This window comes from Pteropus medius, unplaced genomic scaffold (assembly GCF_902729225.1).
Source record: "Pteropus medius unplaced genomic scaffold, Ma_sr-lr_union100, whole genome shotgun sequence".
NCBI classification, from domain to species: Eukaryota; Metazoa; Chordata; class Mammalia; order Chiroptera; family Pteropodidae; genus Pteropus; species Pteropus medius.
In genome coordinates this window covers 2,373,233-2,383,618 of record NW_024349141.1, presented here as the reverse complement: position 1 = coordinate 2,383,618, position 10,386 = coordinate 2,373,233, and the positions used below count along the sequence as shown (strand labels likewise).

The 10,386-nt window shown below is 37.6% G+C and overlaps 1 pseudogene; it reads left to right on the top strand.

Annotated features, from left to right (window-relative positions):
* The first annotated feature begins 1,177 nt into the window (after positions 1 to 1,177).
* Positions 1,178 to 1,296, top strand: LOC120617010 (uncharacterized; annotated as a pseudogene).
* The last annotated feature ends 9,090 nt before the right edge of the window (positions 1,297 to 10,386 follow it).

Sequence of the window (10,386 nt, the reverse complement as noted above, 5' to 3'; positions counted from 1 at the left end):
TGCTGAGTGAAAGTTTGGGCAAAGTGACATCTAAGATACCATTCAACTCTATGATTCATTGAATCAATCAAAGTTCGATAATGATGATGATATTTGTACTTTATCATAAATCAGCTCAACCTTTCAGCAAGTCACAAATCAATCACATAAAAGGAGTCACAGAGAAAGAAATGAGTCAGAAAATTTTCCTACAGGTGATGATACTTGCAGAGTTTTATAGGACTTGGTTTAGATCACACACAACATGTTGAACAATGCTGCATTCAACTCTGATTCTTGAAGAAACTACTTATCCCTACAAGTGACTGTCCATTCCTGAGCGCGATGCCGGAAAAACACCTTGGCCCTCAGAAAGGGCAGGCATATGGGCATAGGTAAGTGAAAGGGTACTGCCAATGCTTGAATGCCTGAGAAGGTAACCTGGATGAGAAGGATGAGAATTCTTCACCAACTGTTCAGATGATACCGTGAATCTAAGAAGATTGACCGCCACAGCCTCTACCTGAAAGTGAAGGGTAATGTGTTCAAAAACAAGCAGATTCTCATGGAACACATCCACAAGCGGAAGGCAGACAAGGCTCACAAAAACTGGCTGACCAAGCTGAGACCCATAGATCTAAGACCAAGGAAGCACACAAGCTTCGTGAAGAGTGGCTCCAGGCCAAGAAAGATCATCAAGACTCTGTCCAAAAAAGAAGAGAACAAAAAATAAAGCACCACCTCTCTTACCTGTACATAGTGGCCTTGGCAATTATATAGATCAATCGTTCAATAAAATAGCTTTCATCTGCCTAAAAAAAAGGGAGGGGTTTAGAGGGAGTATTTTTTAATATGTAAAAACACATATAATGATAATATATTAAAGAGTACCATAAAGAAATTTTTAAATTCCTTTCATTGCATATAGCTAATAAGCATTAACACAGCAATGTGTACCAGACACTCCCAGCCAATAAATGTGGATCCCCATTACTACACTCTACCATTTTGTGTTGAGTATATGCTTTTGCTTCTCTTTCTGCCATTATTTTGAGTATTAGTAATTTATTTTGTGTCCTCAAAAGTATTTTTGACACTCAATGCTTAACAATGCATAACAAAGTGACAGCAGCATGCTAGACACTTAAATGCAAGTTTAATAGAAGTTCAGGGTCCCTTCAAGAAATGTTTGAGAAGGGTCTACGGCCATGCTACCCTGAACAAGCCCCATCCCATCTGATCTCGGAAGCTAAGCAGAGTTGGGCCTGGTTAGTACTTGCGTGGGAGACCACCTAGAAAGACCAGGTGCTGTAGGCTTAAAAAATAAGAGATTGTAAACTGACAAGGTCTTTGCAATCTCTGAGGTCAACCAAGGGTTGCCTCACCTAAAAAAAAAATGTTTGAGAAGAAAGAATCAGGCAAATGAGGACTGAAAGATATCCTTTGGCATTTATGAAGAACAGAGTAAACACCACTGCAGCCAAGGAGAATCAACTGAAATTATATGAAAGCTACTCAAAATTATTGCCAGAGGCGCATTGTGATATAAGGGGTTTTAAAGAGAACAGGAGTGTGGTTGCCATGTGAAGGGCTGGAACGTGTCTGCCTGAGGACAATGATAGGAAGAGCCAGTACGTGCTTGTCACAGTAGCACTCCCATTCTCAGGAATGGAACACCCCATCCATCTCCTGACTTCTCTCTAAAACAGACTTTTAGTGCTGCAAAGCAAGTAGGGAAATGCATTCAGGACAGAGAACAGCATGTGAAAAGGAAAAGAAGTGTAAAACAAGGCGTTTTAGAGAACTATAAATGGTTTAATGGTATTGTAGAGGAGAATATGGAAGACAGGTAAAAACTGAGACTGGATATGTAGGCAAAAGCCATATAATGAAAGGGCTGGTAAAAATATTCTCTAGAGCTGGGACTACACCTGTTAAGCAACAGGGAGCAAATGACCAGCTTTAGCAGGCAAGCGATATGATCAAGTTTAAATTTTCAAGGAAAATCTCTCAGCAGCACTATGGAGGCTTGATTGTAGCAGGATATGATTCCAGGAAGGCGATCCAGCGGAGAGGTCACTGTTAACAATTAGACAAAATTTTACACCTGTCAAATTACTAAGTTAAAATACTACTACTACTGCTGCTAGTAATAGTAATAGTAATAATACTTAACCTGGTATAATAATAGGTAAATTTCCAAAAAGTTAGTTGCAATATGTTAGTCAAGTAAGAAATTTTTAAAAGTTAATACAAAAGAAGTTCATGCCCTTTGACTCAGTCATTCTATTTCTAGGATCTATGGTAAGAGAATAGAGATGCAAAGTGTATGTTCAGTTATATCTTCTCACAGTCTTCTTTCTGAAAAATTAGAAACCATTTTAATGTTCAACAAAAAGGTAATGGTTAAATAAATGAAATGTGTCACTATCATTTAAAATGTTTCTAAAAATGTTCACTGACATAGAAAATTGCCCAAGGAATAATGTTAAATGAAAAAATAGAACACGAAATTGAATATATGGTATAAGCCCAGGCTTTAGAAAGGTATATTCATTTAAAAACTAAGAAATACATAAAAATGTCATTGCTACTTATCCCCAGGTGGTGGAATTGTTGATGATTTTTATTTTCATCTTCATATCTTTTCGTATTTTTGATTTATTATCATGAACATGTCTTAATCTTACAAACAAGTGTTAGGTAAAACCATTTGAAATTGCCTACTATGGACTGAAGTGTGTCCCATCAATATTCATGCGTTGAAGCCCTAATCTCCAATGTGATGGTATTTGGAGATGTGGGCACAAGAGGTTATGTGAGCTCAGTGACGTGGTGGCCACCTACAAGTCAGGAAAAGAGTCTCACCAGAACTCTGTCTTTCTAGAACCCTGATCATGCACTTCCTGCTTCCAGAACTGTGAGAAAATAAATCTCTGTTGTTTAAGCCACCTAGTGTATGGTATTTTGTTATGGCAACCCAAGCTGACTAATAAACTGTTGAAATTGACTCCTAAAATGACAATTTCATATGTTCAATCTACTTAAAAGAGAAATAAAATAAAAAAAGAAACAGACATTAAAAATACCTTTGTAAATGAATGCTAAGGGCCAGATCTAAAGCAATAACAGTAAACAATAAGAAGATCAAAGAAGCAAAGGACATTAAGACGGTAGATTCTTAAAAAACAAATCCAGTTTTTGCACTAAGAAACTGAGTGATAGCAGTGGTAGTATTCAAGACAAGAAGTATTCAGGACAACCTGTTTGGTAGCTATCCTCTACAATGGCCCCCAATAATCCCAATAATCCTAGCCTCCTGGTATTCAAACTCTTGAGTACTTTCCTTCCTCACGTACAAGTTGGTCAGTATTCTATGTCATGTATAATACTGCAGGAGCAGAAGTGATGGTACACCACTTCAGAGATGAGCCCTCACTCTGGGAGAAGCCAGCTGCCAGGTTGTGAGGACACAGCCTATGGAGAGGTCCACATGTTTAGGAACTGAGGCATCGTCAACAGCTAACAAGGAACTGATATCTGACGATAACCACATGAGAAGAAAGTTTGAAAGCAGATCCTCTAGCCCCAGTGAAGTCTTCAGTTGACTGCAGCCTAGCTTACACTTTACCTTGACCTCATGAGACACTCTGGGCTAAACCACCCTGCTAAACTGTGCCTGGATTCCTGTCCCATGAAAACTGTGAAATCATAAATATTTGTTGTTTTAAGCGGCTAAATTTTGAGGTAATTTGTTATACAGCAACAGATAACTAATACCACCAGTTTTGATTTATTTGCTGATCTAAGGAGCTGAGTAGTTTTTGAGGGCAGGAAACATGGTCTAATATTTAAAGCCTCTTGTTGCATGTAGCACATGGTCTACGTTCAGTAAATATGTATTGCAAGCTGGAAAGGTAGAAAGGAGGCTGGAAAAGCCGGAAAAGTATTTGGACATCTCCTGGTGGGGACCCACTCAAGTGTAGAAAACATAACAGTTTAGGATAAAGATTTGTTTATGAAGAAATGTGGTGTATGACTTTAGCGCTTGATACTACTTTAAGGACTTGTATTGCTTATAAGTGTACTTTAATAATCATATGTACTTTAGAAGCCCATAAACCCCAAATGACTCCAAACTGTAGAATTCTAAACCTCTAAGTTATTTTTCCTCATAGAACAAACTTGAGAAATTGTGGACCTAAATTTTTTTAACTATAGAAAGGTTTAGCAAGATATTTTTCTCCAAATTCATTTTAGTACCTTAGGTAATTTGTAGCTAGCAATTTTCTGCCAGCTTTCCATTTTACTTTGGACTATTTTGATCTTGATTTAAAGCCTAGAATTGGTGAAATTTAAATTTTTATAGGACATTTTACAAATTATAGATGCATTAGTCAATCCAAGAAAATTCTCTTTTCACTGCATCCACAACTGTACTTTATTGTTCTGTAAATGATTGATCCCACTAGTACTTGGGCATGTTAGAACCAAGGAGAAACAATGCTGAATGGTCGTATCCTCCCAAAATATACGTTGAAACCATAACTTTCAATGCGATGCTATTAGGAAGAGGGGCGTTTGGGATGTGATTAGGTCATTAAGGTGGAATCTTCATGAATGAGATTAGTGCCCTTATCAAAGGGACTCCAGAGACTTCTCTAGCCCTCTCTGTTATATGAGGATTCAAGGAGAAATTGGCAGTCTGCAACCTGGAAGAAAGGCTCACTAGAACCTGACCATGCTGCACCTTGAACTCAGACTTTGAGCCTCCAGAACTGTGCAAAATTAAAAAAAAAAAAAAATCTGTTGTTTATAAGTCACCCAGTTTATAGTACTTTGTTGTAGCAGCCTGAACTAAGACACAGAAAATCAGTCCATTTAAACTTGAGTGTACAAACAATGATGGCTGGTCTCTATTTACTTCGTTACTGAAATAATCCCAATACACACACACACACACACACACACACACACACACACACACCCCAGATTTTACAAAACCAACTCATATTCTTTTCACTCCAGGGTTCAATGAAAACTAGAGGGATTTTGTGAGTCTCCAGAATACACTGTATGCCTAGTGAGAGTGAAATCAGAAAAAATTGGGGATGCTCTTCAGAGATTCCTTTATTAAAAGGTGAGAAATGAAAGTCTTTCATTCTAGCCAAATATAAACAAAGATTCACATGAAATTTATGTCTCTGAATAGAACCACAAAAGCTGAGAAAGAAGAGTCGGGATGGCCAAGGAGTTAATCCATTGCTTATCTGAGGAGGGATTGGATCTTGCAACACCTTCTCATTTACTACAGACTATGGTTCCATCAGACAACCCCTCAACTGCCCAGCTCTTGCTTCAGAGAGTACCTAATTAGGCACAGCAAATAAGAATTTTCCTTTGAGAGCATGACTGGTTTTTATTTCATATCATTTTATAATTCACTTTGATATTCCTTGTTCCACTTCCATATAATCTGCAACTTTCAAACACTGGGAGATTGCATTAGCGTGTAGGCTTTGTTTAACCAAATCATAGGCAGTTTTTACTTCTTTTAAAAAGAAATGGCAAGAATATCTTTGACTGTATATGTTAACTGTAATTAAGATATCATCTCCAACATTTCCCTCTAGAAAATCAATAAATAAAATATGAATTGATACGACAAATTCATTCATACTGAAAAGCAAATAACAGAATATTCCTCATCCTTCTGTTGCAAACAGAAAGATGCCTGGCTGTGTAACCTTTAGAAAAACATTTAACTTTTCTATGCCTTTGATTTCTAATCTGTAATAGGATAAAGTTCCTACCCTAGGATTGTTGTGAGGACTGAGATAATACAACTTTTCCCAACAACATAGATAGTATTATTTGTAATATCTCCCAGACATAAATAGAATTATTTGAATTTTCTTTTTCAAAGAGTTCATATTATTTCATTTGTGCCTCATCACCTAAAACAAGCATTATAAAAGGATTTTTGTTGAATTGTTTTTAGGTTTTGAATTATAGATAGCTACTGAGTTGCAGCATCCCCAGATGCAATGGGCAACATCATGAGAGAACGTATACAGGAATATTCATGTATGTACACATGTGTGAAAAATATATATGTATATAACATGCATAACAGCAAAGCATGTGGTAAAGAATGGCAGAGATATTTCTATTGAGGCCAATAAATACACACACACACACACACACACACACACACACACACATATTCTCTTGTTTTGGTTTGAAGAAGACGTGGTTGTTTCTATATACAACCATGGCTAAGAAAAAATTGTGCATCTTAGCACCTGTGAGCTTCCCTTTCCACTGACAAAGCAGCTATAGCTGACAGTTCATTTCTCTGCCTCTTCTCCTTTACCAATTTACTTCCCATTTCCTTGAAAGAAAAATTGAGCTGAATTCATGTGAGGCAGAAGAGTGAACTAAAATTGCTCAGGCTCTGAAGCCCCTTTGCCTTCAAATCCAAATACTGTTACTTCCTAGCTGTGAAACCATGGCTAAATTATTTACCTTCTCTGAGCTCAGTTTAGCCTTCATCAAAATGGCAATAATGAGAGCCTATCTCCATACATTTGTAATGAGAATTAAATGAGATAACATATGTAAAGCTCAATGCCTACTACACAGGAAGAACTAAACAAAATGTTGTTGATGGTTCTTGCATGAGACAGGATGTAGGCTTTAGTTGTTGCAGTGAATATCAAAATTGCAAATATAACAAAGGCTAAAGTAAAACAGAATTTTGTTTCTCCTCATTCAGAACTGACATGGCAGCTCTACAGTATCAGTGACCCAGGCTCCTTTTATCTTACTTTGCCACAATCAAGTGGTAGCCTCCATCTCTGAGCCCACAATGGTTGCTCCAACTTCTGCTGTCTTATCCACTTCTCAGCTAAAGGTAAGGCGGAAAGAGGTTGGGTAATTATTGTTCATTTACTATTCTGGCTACCTATTTTTGTGTAATAAACTAAAAAAACTTAGTGAGATAAAACAACAATTAATCTCTCATGGTTTCTGTAGAAGAGGAATTCAGAAAGGGCGCAGCCAGCCAGAATAGCTTATCTTTGTTCTAAAATGTCTGGGATATGAACAAAAAAAGTAGTTCTGTGGAAAGTAACCTCATAGGGTCATTGAGCAATGGAAACAAACAAACAAACAAAAGGCCTCTGTAACAAATGAGTGACCGAAAGTAACCTCACAGGGTGATCTGATCATAAATTCCTAACTGGGCAGGTCGCCATGGGTAGTCACACCCTAGGACTATAACTTCTTCCGTAAAAGGTTTATCTTCTGCTTAAGCCAGCCCTGTCCATTGTTCTTGTGCATTTATGTTAACACACCTTTGAAATGCTGAGAAATCCTCTTTCAGACCCCTTGGAAGCATAACCACCCTCAAGGGAGAATATAATCTTGTTAACTATTCTGTAATCCAATCATAAAGATTTCCTCCCTTGCTTTCTCCCACCTTCTTGTAATCTTTCTTACATTCCCTCCTTAATTCCAAATATATAAAAAGAACTGCAAAATTCTTATTTGCTGGAGACTTTGAGATCTTGCTTCCTGGCATGTCATCTGTTTGACTCAAATAAGCTCATAAAAATTTTCTACGAGTTTGAACATTCTTACATCAACAGTAGCAATGAATACTATGAAGAAATTAAAGCAGAGTAAGAGTCTAGAAAACTAGAAAACAACAGCATGTAAATGTTATTTAACAGTGTGGCAAAAAAAGAAAATCTTTCCTTTCTGAGGAGGTAGCATGTGAACAAAGACCTCAGTGGTCAGATGATCCAGCCATGCAAGAGCTGAGAAAAGAGCATTCTAGGCAGATGAAATTTCCCTAGAAAAGATCTGAGGTGGAATAACCTTGGCTCATTCACATTCTAGCAATAAACACATGTCACTGGAGTATAAAGGTTATGTAAGAGAAAATCAGAAACATTATATATAAATCTATATCTATATCTATATATGTATAGATATGTGTGTGTGTGTGTGTGTGTATCTTGACTTAAGACATTTCAAACCTGTATAGAATTTTTATAAGTTTATTTGAGCCAAACTGATGACATATGCCAAGGAGCAAGATCTCAAATGCTCTGAAGAATAATAGCTTTGCAGCTTCTTTTATACATTTTATATTAAAGAGGGAACTAAGAAAAATTACATGGAGGTAGGAAAAAGCAGGGTGGGGATTGAATTACATGATAGTAAGAGTGTGCGCTTTCTTGAAGGTGGTTATGCCTTATTTCAAAGGTGTGTTAACCTAGATGCACAGAAACAATGGACTAGGCTTGCTTAAGGCAAAGATAACCCGTTTATTAAAAAGTTATATGCCTAGGATGTGACTCCCTACCATGACCTGTCCAGTTAGGAAGTTAAGACTAGACCACCCTGTGAGGTTACTTTCCATAGAACTCCTTTACACACACACACACACACACACACACCAATGTATATATATATACATATATATAATTTGCTCATTCTAGCCACGGTGTGGTGAACACTGTATAAGAGAGTAAAAGTAAAAGTAGAAGTTATTTCAGTAATTCAGGCAAAAGGTAGGATAGTAAGCCTGGAGACGGGGAGAACTAGCCAGATTTAGTATCTGTTTGGAAGGCAGGGGGAACTGGACCCTCTGATGGATTAGATGCAGAATGTATTAGACACAGATGACTGTTAGGTTTGAGGCTCTGGTTTGCATTGAAAGTCTCCCAGCACCTCAAAGCAGTATTGTGCAGTGATTCACATGCCCTAACAGAGACTCCAGGTCAAAGTGTGAAGACTGAGACACCCCAGCAGTGACCTTGATTACCTCCCATTCCCACCAGCCAAGCAAGGGCAGAATTAGCCCCACACACTGAAGGTTAGCTAGCAGAGGGAGGATTAAGCTTCTCAGATGAAGAGGGAAGAAGGAAGCAGGGGGCGAACCAGGAGCAGGGAAGATTATTTTTGCAGTGGCAGTGGCACAAAGGAATCATGTCTCCCAGAGCAAAAGCACAGAGGAGCCCTGAGGAAATTAGGCCTAGTATTTCCCTCAGAACCATGACCTTCGCTTCATTTATGCCAGGCACCTAGTGGGCACTCCCTGAACACCACTAACCACAGAAATGTTGTTGTTGACTGGGCAGCACTGCCACTCATTTGACCAATTATTTATGATTGTTCAGCTAATTTTCCACTCTCGTAATAGTCTTCAGTTTTACTGCAAGCACAATTAGAGCACGCCAACGCAAATGCTTTACTATCACAAAAATAGACCTTACCTCCCACTTGATGTCTTTATGCACTAAATTTGTGGCTAACAGACCTACTACCAAAGTCTCGAGCAGGGTTCCCCTGCCTGCAGATGAAGACAGTTATAGGAAAAGTCAATAGGCCAAGGTCAGCCCTACCATTATAGAATGGAGTCTACATTTTCTTTTTTAGCAACCTTAGTCCCCTGCTTCTTTCCCATCATTTTATTATAACTTCTTAATATACATTTTTTTATTTCAAAAACAAATTGATCCATGATGACAATCTTTTTACTATTTTTATTCTCTCTTATGTTTTACACTCGAGTCAGATCGAGGAGAGAGGAGTTTTAAATTACATCCTTTTGTGCAGGCATGCAATTGAACCTTTTCTCTCTTTTTTTTTTTTCCTTTTTTTTTTTGGTTTTTTTTTTTTTTTTGAACCTTTCTCTTTAGAATGCCTGATTTCCCCTTTCCAGATTTCCCCCTAGCATTTATTCAATATGGCTGTGGAATGTTGTTTCTTGACATCAAAAGATTTTGAAACTTAAACCATACACATATCACTATGCTTCCTCACCATCACCAGCTGATGGAAAACAGAATGACAAGTGAAAATCCAAAGTGAATAGAAAACACAAGCTGGCTTTCCTTTGTGTTACATCGCATCCATCCACCTCCTCCCTAGCCCCCTTAATTCACACATAACCGTGGAAAGCAATCTCCCGATAATAATTCCAGAACACATTTCAAACAAGAAAAAAAAAACAGTGATTTCTCTAAATCATGATGTCCAGGGCCAAATGGGAAAAATAAATGGGGATAATCTAAATACCTTCAATTAGTACAGCTAATGAATATTTGATTTATATTTCTTTGAGATATTTCTTTCTCTACCTTACAGATCTCTCAAACATAATGTTGCAAAAACCACCCTATGTGTGACAGATAATCTCAAGTCTTTTTCCTGGATGTGATAGTTTGAGCCTTTCTTTTCTAGGGTTACACTGGTCCTCACTTAACTCTTTTTGGTTTTATTTTTAGGTCAACAATAAAGAAACGCCTTATTTTATTAAGATCGATGTAGTAATATTTGTGAGTAAATAAGTAACTTACTGATTTTCTAATCTTAGGGACTGAAGACTTGGTT